Source organism: Chlorocebus sabaeus, chromosome 9 (assembly GCF_047675955.1).
Source record: "Chlorocebus sabaeus isolate Y175 chromosome 9, mChlSab1.0.hap1, whole genome shotgun sequence".
Lineage (NCBI taxonomy): Eukaryota > Metazoa > Chordata > Mammalia > Primates > Cercopithecidae > Chlorocebus > Chlorocebus sabaeus.
The window spans coordinates 72,857,193-72,875,117 of NC_132912.1; the positions used below are offsets into that span (position 1 = coordinate 72,857,193).

Below are 17,925 nucleotides of genomic sequence, written 5' to 3' on the forward strand. Positions count from 1 at the left end.
TGTCTCTATCAGCAGCATGCAAACAGACTAATACAAGTGTACTATTCATTTCATATTTTTTTAAAATAATGTGTCAACTTACTTAATTCTTCAGCATCATAGCTTAAAATACCAATAAAAAAGGAAGCATGACTGTTTATTCTTACTTTGTATACCTTTTTTGTTGTTGTTGTTGTTATTGAGATGGAGTCTCACTCTATTGCACAGGCTGGAGTGCAGTGGTGTTATCTTGGCTCACTGCAACCTCTGCCTCCCAGGTTCAAGCAATTCTCCCCACTCATCCTCCTGAGTAGCTGGGATTACAGGTGCACACCACCATGCCCGGCAAATTTTTGTATTTTTTTTGGTGGAGACAGGGTTTCACCACATTGCCCAGGCTGGTCTCAAACTCCTGACCTCAAGTGATCTGCCCACCTTGGTCTGCCAAATTGCTGGGATTATCGGCTTGAGCCACTGTGCCTGGCCCTTGTTTTGTATGAATTTTTGAGAGTTTGTGCACATATTTATTAAATTCAAGAAACTACTTAACAAGAGTTATGCATATAAGTGATTATATTAATACTGATTTGTTCCATCTATGTGCTGAATGTTGTGCAACATTTTGGCCAACTCAACTAATTTATTCATTTATTTAACAACTATGTATCATCTGAGTATTATGTATTAGGTACCATGCTTGGTGCTAGGTGTATAAGCATGAGTATGATGTGGTGTTAAAAGAAAACTTCAGACGAGTTAAATTTGAAGGAGTTTAATTGAGCAAAAAAAGAAGAAACAATCAGGCAACCTCCAGAATCACAGCAGATTTAGAGAGACTCCAGGGTTGTCTCGTGGTCAGAACAAATTTATAGACCAAAAAAAAAAAAAAAAAAAAAAAAAATCAAGTGATATACAAGAATCAGAAATGAGGTACAGAAACAGCAGGATTGATTACAGCTGGGCATTTGCCTTATTTGAACACAGTTTGAACGCTCAGTAGTTTATAAGTGCTTGAAGTATGGCTGCTGGGATTGGCCAACACTCAGCTGTTGCTACAGATGCATACTCCTAAGTTAAATTTTCAGTCTTGTCAACCTAGCTTATGGTTCGTCCACAAGAATGCAGATATAGAGGTACGGAGTCCTTTTCAGGCCGTAGTTTGTTTAACAATGATATAGTTCATTCTTTTGTGGAGAAATACCTAAACAAGTAATTTTGATGTAGTGTGCTGAGTAGTATAATAGAGGTATGTATAAAGTGCTATAGAAGCATGTGGATGACACATTTTACTTGGCATTTAGTTTAACTGGAGAACAAGGAGGAGTGGTGGTTGTATATGAGGCCAGGTAAGACTTGTCAAAGAAGGTAATGTGTGAGTTGGGCCTTGAAGAAAGGAAACAATTTCAGCAGGATGATCCAGGCTGGTAAGTCTGAGGGAACAGAGAGGGAGGGTTTAAAAGGAGCACTGTCATTTGTGGATGATATCAGAATCAACTGAGAAATATAAAGCTATGGAGACTTGTACAGGATTGCTCAATACAAAATCAGCTTATAAAAATTATTATCATTTCTCTGCACTAGAAAATATAATAAAAATTTCATTCACAACTTAACAATAACCCTAAAGTGTCTGGGTACTTACAAAATCTCTATGGTAAGAAATCTCTCTTTGAAACTCTGGAGCAAGATTGAGTGAATAAATGGAAGGATATCCCATATTGGATGAGATAGCCTAAGAAAAATATGTCAGTTTTCTCTTAATGTATAAATTAATTGCAATTCTAATTATAGTGCAGTTTTTTTTAGAAATTTAATAAGCTTATTCTAAAATGAATGTGGATTATATTAATGTATCAAAATATCACCTGTACCCCAAAAATATTTTGTATCAGTTTGTTCTTGCATTGCTGTAAAGAAATACCTGGCCGGGTGCGGTGGCTCAAACCTGTAATCCCAGCACTTTGGGAGGCCGAGACGGGCGGATCACGAGGTCAGGAGATCGCGACCATCCTGGCTAACACGGTGAAATGCCGTCTCTACTAAAAAATACAAAAAACTAGCCGGGCGAGGTGGCGGGCGCCTGTAGTCCCAGCTACTTGGGAGGCTGAGGCAGGAGAATGGCGTAAACCCGGGAGGTGGAGCTTGCAGTGAGCTGAGATCCGGCCACTGCACTCCAGCCTGGGCGACAGAGCGAGACTCCGTCTCAAAAAAAAAAAAAAAAAAAAACAAAAAAAAAAAACAAAAAAACAAAAAAAAACCTGAGACTGGGTAATTTGTAAAGAAAATAGGTTTAATTGGCTCATGGTTTTGCAGACTGTACAGGAAGTATAACATTGGCATCTGCTCTGGGGAGGTCTCTGGAAGCTTACAGTCATGATGGAAGGCAAAGCAGGAGCTTACATGTCACATGGGAAAGCAGGAGAAAGAGACGTCAAGGAGAACTATGATATACACTTTTAAATGACCAGATCTCACAAGAACTCACTCACTGTCATGAGGACAGTACAAAGGGGGATGGTTCTAAATTATTCATGAGAAGTCTGCCCCCATGATCCAATTGCCTCCCACCAGGCCTCACCTCCAACATTGGGGATTACATTTCAATATGATATTTGGGCATGGACAGATACTCAAACTGTATTATTCTGCCCCAGCCCCTCCCAAATCTCATGTCCTTCTCACATTTTAAAATACAATCATGCCTTCCCAATAATCTCCAAAGTCTTAACTCATTCTAACATTAACTCAAAAGTCCAGAGCTTAAAATCTCATCTGAAACAAAGCTAGTCCCTTCCACCTGTGAGCCTGTAAAATAAAAAGTTAGTTACTTCCAAGATACAATGGGAGTATGAGCATTGAGTAAATGTTCTTTTTCCAAAAGGGAGAAATCAGTCAAAAGAATGGGGTTATAGGTCCCATACAAGTCCAGAACCCTGCAGGGCAGTCATTAAATCTCAAAACTCCAAAGTAATTTTCTTTGATTCCATGTTCCACATATAGGGCACACTGATGCAAGAGGTGGGCTTCCAAGGCCTTGGGCAGCTCTGCCCCTGTGGCTTTGCAAGATTCAGTCCCAGAGGCTGCTCTCACAGGTTGTTGAGTCCTGTGGCTTTTCCAGGTGCAAGGTACAAGCTGTTGATGGAGCTGCCATTCTGGAGTCTGATGGATGGTGAACCTCTTCTCATAGCTCCACTAGACAGTGCCCCAGTGGAGACTTTGTGTGGGGGCTGTAATCCCGCATTTTCCTTCTGCACAGTCCTAGTAGAGGTTCTCCATGAGGGCTTCACCCCTGCAGCAGGCTTCTGCCTGGACACCCAGGCTTTTTCATACATCTGAAATCTAGGCAGAGGCTCCCAAGCCTCAACTCTTGCACTCTGTGCACCTGCGGCTTAACACCACATGGAAGCCAACAAGTCTTAAGGCTTGTACCCTCTGAAGCAGACACCTGAGCTGTACCTGGGTCCCTTTGAGTGACAGCTGGAGCTGGAGCAGCTAGGATGCAGGAGCAGTGTCCTGAAGCTGTTCAGGATGGTGAGGCCCTGGGTCTGACCCACAATAGTATTCTGTCCTCTTGGGCCTCAGGGCCTGTGATGAGAGTGGCTGCCTCTTAGATCTTTGAAATGACTTTGAGGCCTTTTTCCTATTGGCTTGGCTATCAGCACTTGCCTTCTTTTTAGTTTTGCAAATTTCTTTAGCAAGTAGTTGCTCAGCAGCCCACTTGATTTCTCCTAAAAATGGGCTTTTCTTTTCTACCATGTGGCTAGGCTGCAAATTTTCAAAATTTTTATGCTCTGGTTCCCTTTTAAATATAAGTTCCAACTTATTTCTTTGTTCCTGCATCATTGTATAGGTTGTTAGAAGCAGCCATACCACTTCTTGAACACTTTGCTGCTGAGAAATTTCTTCTGCCAGATACCCTAGGTCATCACTCTCAAGTTCAAACTTCCACAGATCCCTAGGGCATGAACAGAATACAGCCAAATTCTTTGCTAAGGCATAAAATTTGTGACCTTTATTCCAGTTCCAATAGATTCTTCATTTCCTTCTGAGACCTCCTCAGCCTCATTGTATCACTATAAGCATTTTGGTCACAACCATTTAACTCATCTCTAAAAAGTTCCAAACTTTCCCTCATCTTTCTTCTGAGCCCTCCACACTCTTCCAACTTCTGGAAGAGTAGTTCTCCTGAACCCTCCACACTCTTCCAACCTTTGCCTGTTACCCAATTCCAAAGCTGCTCCCACATTTTCAGGGATCTTTGTAGCAATTGCACACTCCTTGGTAATAATTTTCTATATTAACTTGTTATTGCGTTGCTCTAAAGAAATGCCTGAGACTGGCTAACTTATAAAGAAAAGAGGTTTAATTGGCTCCCAGTTCCACAAGTGTTACAAGAAGCATACACTGACATCTGCTTCTGGGGAGGCTCCTGGAAGCCTACAATCATGGCAGAAGATAAAGCAGGAGCAAGGGAGAGCAAGGAAGGAGGTGCTACACACTTTTAAACAACCAGATCTCATGAGAACTCACTATCATGATAACTTACTATCATGACGACATTACCAAAGGGCATGGTGCTAAACCATTCATGAGAAATCTGCCCCCATGATCCAATCACCTGCCACCAGGCTCACCTCCAACATTGGGTATTACATTTCAATATGAGATGATTTAGTAGTGACAAACATTGAAACTATATCACGTGTTCATCTATTATGTATCGACAAAAATAATAAAAATAAAAGTTTTATTTTGAAAAATCATTGTTTTTTTTCCACAGTGTCCTTGTGAAATAAGTCAATATGTTTCCTTTAAATAGTTAAGAAGACAGCAAGATCTTCTCTCAGAGTGGCCTGTAATTCATACACAGGTCCAAGACAATAGCCATAACAATAAAATCCTCACACTTGCTCATAGAATGCATTTGACATAGGTTCTTGCTTAAGCCACACAATAAACCTACAGAGATACCCACAATGTGGATAAAAATTGTCTGCACCTAAATTGTTGCAGAGAGGTCAAATGATTTACCTAAAAGGCACCATGCTTAATAGTTTAGGCATTGACATATGATATGATTCTCTTTATACGAGATGTCCAGAATAGGTAAATCCATAGAGGCAGAAAGCAGACTAGTGGTTGACAAAGGATGGGAGTAAGCAGGAATTCAGATGAAAAGGGCTTTATTTGGAGGAGATGGAAATGTTCTGGAATTAGACTGTGGTGATGGTTGCCCACATTGTGAATATATAAAAACCTCTGAATTGTAAACTTAAAAATTGTTAAAATGGTGAATTGCATGTCGATGAATTGATTATCTCAATGAAAACAAAAGAAAAAAATAAAATGTGTATGGAATAAGAAAGGTATTAGAGCATAAACGACGGCATGAACAGAATGTAGCCAAATTCTTTGCTAGGGCATAACGTGCATGGCCTTTACTTCAGTTTCCAATGAGTTCCTCATTTCTATCTGAGACTTCCTCAGTCTGGACGTCATTGTCCATATCACTATGAGCATTTTGGTTACAACTATTTAACTAGTCTCTAAAAAGTTCCTTATAAGTTCCTAAGTCAGTCTTTAAAAAGAAGAGCAAAGGGGGAAGGACTTATCATGCTAGATTTTAAGACATTAAAAAACCTTAACATTACACATAGGCCAATTAAATAGCTTAGAGGTTTCAGAGACAAACCATGCATGTATACATTTGATCCTCATTCTTCAGAAATTCTGCATTTGTAAATTTGCCTACTTGCTAAAATTTGTTTATAAGCCCGAAATCAATACTTGCAGCAGTTTTGAAGTCATTTACTGACATGCACAGAGCGGCAGAAAATTTGAGTTGCTCATGCGCATGTTCCCAGTTGAACAAGGCGGTGCTCTGTCTTCTTGTTTCATACTGTAAATGTGTCCTTTCTAAGGTCTATTTAGTGATTTTTTGCATTTTTGTGCTTTTTGATAATTTCATTGTTTAAAATTGTCCCCAAATGTAGTGCTGAAGTACTCTCTAGTGTTCTTAGGCACAAGGAGCCTATGATGTGCTTTAAGGACAAAATATTTGTGTTAGATAAGCTTAGTTCAGATGTAAATTGTTATGTTTTTGGCTGTGAGTTCAATGTTAATGAATTAACAATATATATTTTAAAAGATGTCTTTAAACAGAGACACACATAAAGCAATGATGTGAATTGATTGATGGAAATGTGATCAGAGATTCACAGGCATTGTATTTACTCTAAGAGCAATGGTACAGTATTTGCTAATTCAGTGTGTGTGGTGACTATAGTGTAACTAAATGAGAATTGAGTGTATATGTAATCAGTTAGAGTCTACTCAAGAAACCAGAAACCATACGGGGAGGTTCAATAAAAACAGTTCCATATTGGGAATTGGCTAGATAGGCGTTGGAAGGCTGAAAAACCAAAAACTAGAAGGAACATAGGAAATAGCCATCATTCTTGGGAGAATAAAAGAAGGAGGTTGGGGTTCTTAGAACTCTTGAGCATGGATGGGGGGCCCTTTGGAGCTGGGAACTCAGATGTCTGAGGAGAGTCCTGTCGGGATGAGGGCATACAGAGAGATCATTTCTGGAGTGTAAAGGAGCTGGACACTGTAACAACTGCTGCTGATGGGATGAAGAGCCATTGTTGGTATGAGCTGAAATGAATAGCAAGGAAAAAGGAAGGAGAAATTGCATCTACTCTCCTGACTTCTAGTGTTCTTGCAAGAAAATAACAGGAGAAACTAAATATCTGGCAAAAGGGAGTTCCAGCTCCAGCATCACAAAGCAAAACGTAGAAGTACATTGGGAGCTGAGAGACAATAGTCTAGTATCTAGCACAATATGAACTCTTAATATATAATAAAAAACACTAGAAATTCCCACTCATGTCCATAAGGGTATATGCATAAGCAGTGTGATTAAGAGGACAGACTCTGGGCTGGGTGTAGTGGCTCACACCTTAATCCCAGGACTTTGGGAGGCTGAGGCAGGTGATCACCTGATGTTGGGAGTTTGAGACCAACCTGGCTAACATGGTGAAACCCCATCTCTACTGACAATACAAAATTAGCTGGGTGTGGTGGCATGCACCTGTAATCCCAGCTACTCGGGATGTAGAGGCAGGAGAATCGCTTGAACTCGGGAGGCAGCGGTTGCAGTGAGCTGCACTGCTGCACTCCAGCCTGGGCGACAGAGTGAGACTCTCGAGAGAAAAGAAAAAGAGCACTGATTCTGGAATGGAACGACTTAGATTTGATTTTTAGCTACACTATTTAGTCTCTATGTGACCCTGGGCACATTACATAATCTCTCTGTACACCACATAGAGGAAAGATATTCACCTACCAGCACTGGACTGTTATATAAGCAAGAAATAAGCCTATTTTGTTAAGCACTGAAATTTCAGGTTTGTTTATTGTGGCAAATAACAGTATCCAAATTATTACTACCAGGGTGTTTATTGCAGTGTTTTTTTATGGTAGGTGGCTGGAAGACAATCTGGTTGTCTGTCACTAGTGGATAAGTTAAATATTATGCATATCCAACATGGAGGTTAATACAGTAATTAGAGGTGAAAAACTACATGTACATGAATGGATGTTAAAATCGTGGTGCTGACTGAAAAAGTGAAACAGAGTGAGATACATAACACAAATACCATTTATGTAAATAAAATATATGCACATAAACAATACATATTTTGCTGGAACAAACGCAAATATAAAGATAAATTTTGGGCATATTAGAATGGTTGCTTCTGAGGGAGTTGGGAAATAGAGAGGGTTCATGGTATAAAGGAATAAATAAAGTAACAAGAGGAGCCTTCTATAGATCAATAGTCAATAGTGATAATTGCCATAAACTGACAAGTATGATTTATTCAACTTTTTCTCACCTGAGAGTAAAAGAAAGAAAGATCAAGATCAAATTTATAGTAAGTGGGAACACATTTAATGAGAAATGTAGAGCACAAATAGGAAGAAAATTCTAAAGCTCTACTGAGGCGAATAAAAAATGACTTGAGTAAATGGAAAGACAGTCTTTGTTCTTTTCTTATAGAGTTCTCAATTTTCCTAAACTGTTCCATGTATTTGGTGCAATCTTGAAGTATTAATAGGATTTTTTCTTTTTCTTTCTTTCTTTCTTTTTTTTAGAGATGGTGTCTCACTTTGTGGCTGGTCTCGAGCTCCTGGGCTCAAGCGATCTTCCTGTCTTTTGGCCTCCGAAAGTGTTGGGATTACAGTCTTGAGCCACTGCACTTGGCCTCGTAGGATTTTTGGGGAGCCAAACAAGCTGATTCATGTGAAAAATAAATGTGTGAGTACCTGATAAAATTGTGAAAAAGAATAATAATAAATGAGTGACCAACCGTAAGAGATATTCAAATGGGATGGGAGTATAAAAGGAGCTCTTATGGAGCTCTAGTATTTGAAAAAGGGCCTGGAATGCCAAGCTAAAGAGTTTATATTTTATCCTGGAGGTCCCCTAGAGACTTTGTATGCAGGGTAATGAAATGATCAGATTGCATTTTAGAAAGAACTCTATGATAGAAATGTGAAGAATGGATTGGTGGAGTTGTGTGATGGAGGCAGTAACACTGAGAATGCTAACAGTTGGGAAATCACTTAGCTTTTGCAGTAGTTCAGATGACTATTGATAAGATTCTGATTTGAGACAAGGAGAATGGAGAGAGAATTTAGAGTCATTAGGATTTAATGACTGATTGGGTAGGTGGGGAGAGGGTATAGTTAAGCATGCCTCTCTTCCTGAGGTCAAAAAGGAATTGGGAGTTGTTTTAGAGGGTTTATAAAAGTAATTCTATTTACTTTAGAGTTTCTGAGAATATAGGCTGGGCCCAGTGGCTCACACCTGTAATCCCAGCACTTTGGGAGGCCAAGGTGGGCGAATCACCTGAGGTCAGGAGTTCAAGACCAGCCTGGCCAACATGGAGAAACCGCATCTCTACAAAAATACAAAAATTAGCCAGGCATGATGGCAGATACCTGTAATCCCAGCTACTTGGGAGGCTGAGGCAGGAGAATTGCTTGAACCTGGAGGTGGAGGTTGCAGTGAGCCGAGATCTCGCCATTGCACTCCAGCTGGGTGACAGAGTGAGACTCCATCTAAAAAAAAAAAACGAATATATATAATATAGTATATAATATATAATATACTATATTATATGTATTATAATATAATATATATTATATTTACAATAAGACTTAAAAAAGGTCAAGATTTTGGAGACTAAGGGGTGCCATAGATCAGGGTTGAATCTTCTTAAGCCTTTTGCATTTTCTAGAAATAACCTCTAGCATTTAGAGTATAGGTTTTGGCATAAGCTCTTCTCCTTACACCCTCCCCCTGACTCTCATCTCTTTTTCTCTCTATTCCTATCTCTTTATTTTGTCCCTCCCTTGGTTGTCTTGGCTTTGTTAAGATAATAATTACGACTGTTTTTGTTCTGGATTTAGGTAGGGGACTCTGATGTGTGACGAATGATAACACGGGAGAAATAAAAGTTTCTTGTTCTTAGAGCATATTAGACAGGCAGATCTTACTATATAAAAGTAAAATAAGACAGGGTGCGGTGGCTGACGCCTGTAATCCCAGCACTTTGGGAGGCTGAGGTGGGCAAATCACCAGGTCAGGAGATCGAGACCATCCTGGCTAACACGGTGAAACCCCGTCTCTACTAAAAAATACAAAAAAATTAGCTGGGCATCGTGGCGGGTGCCTGTAGTCTCAGCTACTTGGGAGGCTGAGGCAGGAGAATGTCATGAACCCGGGAGGTGGAGCTTGCAGTGAGCCGAGATCGTGCCACTGCATGCCAGTCTGGGCGACAGAGTGAGACTCCCGTCTCAAAAAAAAAAAAAAAAAAAGTAAATTAATAAATCAATACTATGTATAGGTGAATGGATGTATAGTTAAGTGACTCATGCAGAACTACAAATCCGTTGTCTTATCAAATGGTGTATACCCTGAGAAAGTAAAAACTTGGATAATAAATTATAGTGGGAGAATAAATAGATATAATTTTATAAATTATAAAATTTTTAACAAGAATATTTTTGTGTAATAAAATATAATAAGAATTTGTGTAATAGGAATTAAGGTTTAAGGTTTTGGCATATGAAATTCTTACCTGAGCACTGGCAAATTGTTGTATAAATATGTATTTAGAAACTTTCCTAAGCCTCTAATTATTACAAATAGGCTTCCTGCACTTAGATAAGGACTAATCATACAGTAAAGGCAGCAAATTTATGTCACAGCACCAGGATAGCTTTGGATTTAGTGATTTGTGCCATCAAACTTGGAAAATGTACCAGGTACTTCTAAAAAACAGGATTATGTGAAGAGGGAAGCTGAAAACTGGAATGTTGGCTGAAATTCTGTATAAGAGCTGGCAATTGTTTATCAGATCCTTGCCCCCATTGATTGTGGGTTGATCTTGGGCACTAACTCCTCTAAACTTCCGTGGATATGCACATGTTGGCTCCCTGTATCATCTGTGACTTTGGAGAAGCTGGTATTCTCTGGAACACCAGGGGTGGGGAAACCCGAAATTGCAGTGCTTGCCATTTCTGTGGTGTAAATACTGTCACCTGGCTATTTTCAAATTATCTGCATGATGTAACTGAATGTGAAATTGGGAATTGATGTTCACAATAAGCTCTTCTACCTGTACCTCATCTAATCCACACTAGAGAGATACCATATACCAGGGATTATCACCAACAATGGACCCTCATTTCCATCTAGCTTGTGAGTGATCCAGTTCAACAGTATCATCCTAAGGGTCTGTTTTCTAGACCCATTTCTGGTATAAACAGTCTTAGCTTGGATTCTCCTTAAAAGCAAGAGCCAGAGACAACAATGCTAGGTAGTTCGTCTGGGTGGTAACACCAGGGAGCAGGGGTGAGGGACTGGGCAGAAGAAAAGGTGGAAAGAATAATGTAGGATAAGCTTGCATTATCAGGGTCACTGCTGAGCCCAGCTGGGGCATGATGCTACTCAGAACTTTCTGAGAATTGTGTTGAATGTCCCTTGGAGTTCTCTACCTAAAGGTCTACTCGAAGGAGCAATTGTTTGCCAGCTCCTTGCCCCCATTGGTTGTGGGTTAATCTAGGGCACTAACTGCTCTGAACATCCATGGATATGCATATACTTAGTGGGTTCCCTGTGTCATTTCTGGCTTTGGAGAAGCCCCATGGCATACAGAGAAAGATGTGGGGTGTGACACTGACCACATGAGAGAACTGTGGTCTGCTAGTAACTATCCTTCATAGTCGTGACTGGAATCAGAAGTGAGGCTAAGCAGGTGTGGGCAGGGCATCAGAAGCATCTGATACAGAGGATACTTTATGTTTTATGTTTTGAAAGTGGACCAAAAAACATTTATTCATAATGAAGCTACTATTTAGGATCATGGGCCTTGTGGGATTAAATTGTTTATCAAAGAACTGAAAGAGGCTGGGCATGGTGGCTCATGCGTGTAATCCCAGTGCTTTGGGAGGCTGAGGCAGGAAGGTTGCTTGAGCTCAGGAGTTTGAAACCTGCCTAGACACATGGTGAAACCCCAAAGTCTCTACTAAAAATAAAAAAACTAGCTAGGTGTGGTGGCTTGCACCTGTAGTTCCACTACTTAGGAGGCGGAGATGGGAGGATCACTTGGACCCAGGAGGTCCAGCCTGCAGTGAGCTGTGATTGCATCACTGCACTCCAACCTGGGCAGCAGAATGAGACCCTGTCTCAAAAAAAAAACACAAAAAAAAGAAAAAAGGAAAAAAAGAAAAAAAAGGCCAGGTGCCGTGGCTCATGCCTATAATCCCAGCACTTTGGGAGGCCAAGTGGGGCAGATCACCTGAGGTCAGGAGTTCGTGATCAGCCTGACCAACATGGCGAAACCGCATCTCAACTAAAAATACAAAAATTAGCTGGGCGTGGTGGCGCGTATCTGTAGTCCCAGCTACTTGGGAGGCCAAAGCAGGAAAATTGCTTGAACCCCGGAGGCAGAAATTGTGGTGAGCCAAGATCATGCCACTGGACTCCAACCTGGGTGACAGAGTGAGCCTCTGTCTCAAAAAAAAAAAAAAAAAAAGAACTGAAAGATATAATTGTTGTTCTCCCTTTTCCATCCTCTTCCTCATGTAAAACTCTATGTTATAGAGTGTTTCTTTGTCATAAGAAATCCATAGAAGCGGTTTAAATCTATTTCATCAACATTTAAAATATTTGAGCAAATATGTTCACTTATTTAATGAATATTTAATACTTGAAATTTAAAAATATAAGCTTAATTTATGAAACCATGCAGTCATTTAAAAGGTCTTTTGTAGGTGTTCTATAAGGGATAAGAGTTGATATAAAACACTTTTTGTGAGGTGTAGGCATTAATTACTGCTTTTAAATTTCTTTCAGATAACATTTCTGGAGGCATTAGTGCTTCTGATACATAATTGTATGTCTTTGCTGTGATTTCTTTCCACTTTGTAAAGGAAGAGAGAAAATATCAATATAGTCCCAAGCTACTCTCTAATTAAACCTCTTTAGCCTTGACAGTTTCTTTTGGGATATCATCTTTATATTATTTTCTCTCTTTGAGATTGGTAGCTGTGAATTGTTTGTATATTTGAATGACTTTAGGTTTCTGTTGAAATTCAAGGAGAGCAAGGAGGATAGCAAAAACTTCATGACATATGATTCATGCTTTGCCTCACCTTCTATAGAAAAAGGGGAACAAAAACTAGAGCTGGCCTAGTACTACTGGAACAATCTTCTCTTAACCCCTTTGATCTATCACTCACCTTCCCTATCAGTCTTTCTCTGAACTATTCCCAAACTAACAGTCTGAGATCCTGTGAAATTCTGCTAGATGTAAACCCCAATACTGAATTCTAAAAATTTGGTTCTTAGTGTTTGCACTAGTATCTGAGATAAAATACTGATTTTGTGTATGAACAAGGGGAGCCATTGAGATTGTTAAAAGTTTTAACTTACCATGGCTGGCAAGATGGCTGAATAGGAACTGCTCAGGTCTGCAACTCCCAGCGAGACCACCATAGAAGGCGGGTGATTTCTGCATTTCCAACTGTACCTCCGCTGGTGATACCCAGGCAAACAGGGTCTGGAGTGGACTTCCAGCAAACTCCAGCAGACCTGCAGCAGAGGGACCTGACTGTTAGAAGGAAAACTAATAAACAGAAAGGAATAGCATCAACATCAACAAAAAGGACATCCACACAAAAACACCATCCGAAGGTCACCAGCATCAAAGGCCAGAGGTAGATAAATCCACAAAGATGAGGAAAAACCAGCACAAAAAGGCTGAAAATTCCAAAAACCAGAAGACCTCTTCTCCTCCAAAGAATCATAACTCCTCACCAGCAAAGGAACAAAACTTAATGGAGAATGACTTTGATGAATTGACAGAAGTAGGCTTCAGAAGGTGGGTAATAACAAACTCCTCTGAGCTAAAGGAGCATGTTCTAACCCAATACAAGGAAGCTAAAAACCTTGGAAAAAGGTCAGAGGAATTGCTAACTAGAATTACCAGTTTATAGAAGAACATAAATGACCTGACGGAGCTGAAAAACGCAGCACAAGAACATTGTGAAGCATACACAAGTATCAATAGCCAAATTGATCAAGTGGAAGAAAGAATATCAGAGATTGAAGATCAACTTAATGAAATAAAGCATGAAGACAAGATTAGAGAAAAAAGAATGAAAGGGAATGAACAAAGCCTTCAGAAATATGGGACGATGTGAAAAGAGCAAACCTAAGTTTGATTGGTGTACCTGAAAGTGATGGAGATAATGGAACCAAGTTGGAAAGCACTCTTCAGGATATTATCCAGAAGAACTTCCCCAGCCTAGCAAGACAGGCCAACATTCAAATTCAAGAAATACAGAGAACAGCACAAAGATACTCCTTGAGAAGAGCAGCCCTAAGACACATAATACACAGTCATCAGATTTACCAAGGTTGAAATGAAAGAAAAAATATTAAAGGTGGCCAGAGAGAAAGGTCGGATTACCCACAAAGGGAAGCCCATTAGACTAACAGCAGATCTCTCTGCAGAAACCCTTCAAGCCAGAAGAGTGGGGGCCAATATTCAACATTCTTTTTATTTATTTAATTTAATTTATTTAATTTAGTTTTATTTTATTTTAGACAGAGTCTCGCTCTGTCACCCAGGCTGGAGTGCAGTGGCATGATCTCGGCTCACTGCAACTTCCACCTCCTAGGTTCAAGCAATTCTCCTGCCTCAGCCTCCCGTGTAGCTGGGACTACAGGTGCTGGCCACCATGCACAGCTAATTTTTGTATTTTTAGTAGAGTTTTACCATGTTGGTCAGGCTGGTTTCGAACTCCCGACCTCAGGTGATCTGCCTGCCTCAGCCTCTCAAAGTGCTGGGATTACAGGCATGAGCCACCGTGCCTGGCTAACATCCTTAAAGAAAAGAATTTTCAACTCAGAATTTCTTATCTAGCCAACCTAAGCTTCATAAGCGAAGGAGAAATAAAATCCTTTTCCTCAGTAAATGGAAGTAAAGTACTCCTCAGCAAATGCAAAAGAATGGAAATCATAACAGTCTCTCAGACCATATTGCAATCAAATTAGAACTCAGGATTAAGAAACTCACTCAAAACTGCACAACTACATGGAAACTGAACAACTTGCTCCTGAATGACTACTGGGTAAATAACAAAATAAAGGCAGGCATAAATAAGTTCTTTGAAACCAATGAGAACAAAGACACAACGTACCAGAATCTCTGGAACACAGCTAATGCAGTGTTTAGAGGGAAATTTGTAGCACTAAAGGCCCACAAGAGAAAGTGGGAAAGACCTAAAATTGACACCCTAACAGCCCAATTAAAAGACCTAGAGAAGTAAGAGCAAACAAATTCAAAAGCTAGCAGAAGACAAGAAATAACTAAGATCGGAGCAGAAATGAAGGAGATAGAGACACAAAAAACCCTTCCAAAAATCAATAAATCCAGGAACTGTTTTTTTTTTTGAAAAGATTAACAAAATAGACCGCTAGCCAGACTAATAAAGAAGAACAGAGAGAAGAATGAAATAGACAAAATAAAAAATGATAAAGGGATTATCACCACTGATTCCACAGAAATACAAACTATCATCAGAGAATACTATAAACACCTCTATACAAATAAACTAGAAAATCTAGAAGAAATGGATAAATTCCTGGACACATACACCCTCCCAAGACTAAACCAGGAAGAAGTCAAATCCCTGAATAGACCAATAACAAGTTCTGAAATTGAGGCAGTAATTAATAGCCTACCAACCAAAAAAAAAAAAAAAAAAAAAGCCCAGGACCAGATGGATCACAGCCGAATTCTACCAGAGGTACAAAGAGGAGCTGGTACCATTCCTTCTGAAACTATTCCAAACAATAGACAAAGAGAGACTCCTCCTGAACTTATTTTATAAGGCCAGCATCATCCTGATACCAAAACCTGGCAGAGATATAACAACAAAAAAAGAAAATTTCAGGACAAATGGGAGCAAGATGGCTGAATAGGAACAGCTCCAGTCTCCAGCTCCCAGTGTGAGCGACACAGAAGACGGGTGATTTCTGCATTTTCAACTGAGGTACCAGGTTCATCTCACTAGGGAGTGTGGGACAATCAGTGCTGGTCAGCTGCTGCAGCCTGACCAGCAAGAACTGAAGCAGGGCGAGGCATCACTTCACCTGGGAAGTGCAAGGGGGAAGGGAATCGCTTTTAAAAAGCATTTAAAACCTCCTCTGCTTGAAAATACTCTGCTGGTTTCTATTTTTTGCCACTGAGCCTTGACTGAAACAGAATTCAATGGAGAAAAAGATATTTAAGAATAAAGGGTTGGCCCAAGATGGCTGAATAGGAACAGCTCCAGCCTCCAGCTCCCAGCGTGAGCGACACAGAAGACGGGTGATTTCTGCATTTTCGACTGAGGTACCGGGTTCATCTCACCAGGGTGTGTCGGACAGTTGGTGCTGGTCCACAGGCACAGCCCGACCAGCGAGAGCTGAAGCAGGGTGAGGCATAGCCTCACCTGGGAAGTGCAAGGGGGAAGGGAATTCCTTTTCCTAGCCAAAGGAAATTGAGATACACAACACCTGGAAAATTGGGTAACTCCCACCCTAATACTGCAGTTTACCAAGGATCTTAGCAAATGGCACACCAGGAGATTGTATCCCACACCTGGCCCAGAGGGACCTGTGCCCACGAAGCCTCCCTCATTGCTAGCACAGCAGTCTGAGATCTAACTGGAAGGTGGCAGTGAGGCTGGGGGAGGGGTGCCCACCATTGCTGAGGCTTAAGCAGGTAAACAAAGCCGCCAGGAAGCTCGAATTGGGTGGAGCCCACCACAGCTCAAGGAGGCCTGCCTGCCTCTGTAGACTCCTCCTCTGGGGACAGGGCATAGCTAAACAAAAAGCAGCAGAAACCTCGGCAGAGGTAAATGTCCCTGTCTGACAGCTTTGAAGAGAGTAGTGGATCGCCCAGCACGGAGGTTGAGATCTGAGAACCGGCAGACTGCCTGCTCAAGTGGGTCCCTGATCCCTGAGTAGCCTAACTAGGAGACATCCCCCACTAGGGGCAGACCGACACCCCACACCTCACACCTCACAAGGCGGGGTACACCCCTGAGACAAAGCTTCCAAAGCAAGAATCAGACAGGTACACTCGCTGTTCAGCAATATTCTATCTTCTGCAGCCTCGGCTGCTAATACCCAGGCAAATAGGGTCTGGAGTGGACCTCAAGCAATCTCCAACAGACCTACAGCTGAGGGTCCTGACTGTTAGAAGGAAAACTAACAAACAGGAAGGACACCCACACCAAAACCCCATCAGTACGTCACCATCATCAAAGACCAAAGGCAGATAAAACCACAAAGATGGGAAAAAGCAGGGCAGAAAAGCTGGAAATTCAAAAAATAAGAGTGCATCTCCCCCTCCAAAGGAACACAGCTCATCGCCAGCAATGGATCAAAGCTGGACGGAGAATGACTTTGACGAGTTGAGAGAAGAAGGTTTCAGTCCATCAAACTTCTCAGAGCTAAAGGAGGAATTCCGTACCCAGCGCAAAGAAACTAAACATCTTGAAAAAAGAATGGAAGAATGGATAACTAGATTAATCAATGCAGAGAAAGCCATAAACGAACTGACACAGATAAAAACCATGACACAAGAAATACGTGACAAATGCACAAGCTTCAGTAACCAACTTGATCAACTGGAAGAAAGAGTATCAGCGATTGAGGATCAAATGAATGAAATGAAGCAAGAAGAGAAGTCTAAAGAAAAAAGAGGAAAAAGAAATGAACAAAGCCTTCAAGAAGTATGAGATTATGTGAAAAGACCAAATCTACGTCTGATTGGGGTGCCTGAAAGTGAGGGGGAAAATGGAACCAAGTTGGAAAACACTCTTCAGGATATCATCCAGGAGAACTTCCCCAACCTAGTAAGGCAGGCCAACATTCAAATTCAGGAAATACAAAGAATGCCACAAAGATACTCCTCAAGAAGAGCAACTCCAAGACACATAATTGTCAGATTCACCAAAGTTGAAATGAAGGAAAAAATGTTAAGGGCAGCCAGAGAGAAAGGTCGGGTTACCCACAAAGGGAAGCCCATCAGACTAACAGCAGGTCTCTCGGAAGAAACTCTAGAAGCCAGAAGAGAGTGGGGGCCAATATTCAACATTCTTAAAGAAAAGAATTTTAAACCCAGAATTTCATATCCAGCCAAACTAAGTTTCATCAGTGAAGGAGAAATAAAATCCTTTACAGACGAGCAAATGCTTAGAGATTTTGTCACCACAAGGCCTGCCTTGCAAGAGACCCTGAAGGAAGCACTAAACGTGGAAAGGAACAACTGGTACCAGCCATTACAAAAACATACCAAAATGTAAAGACCATCGATG

The 17,925-nt window shown here is 40.8% G+C and overlaps 1 protein-coding gene across 1 annotated transcript in view; it reads left to right on the top strand.

The window, feature by feature from the left end:
* Positions 1–17,925, top strand: part of CTNNA3 (catenin alpha 3) — a 1,853,344-nt gene that overhangs the window by 41,651 nt on the left and 1,793,768 nt on the right. Inside the window, exon 2 of the mRNA XM_007963302.3 lies at positions 8,137–8,299. The gene's annotated coding sequence lies outside the window, so the exon portion shown is untranslated. The remainder of the gene's footprint in view (positions 1–8,136; positions 8,300–17,925) is intronic.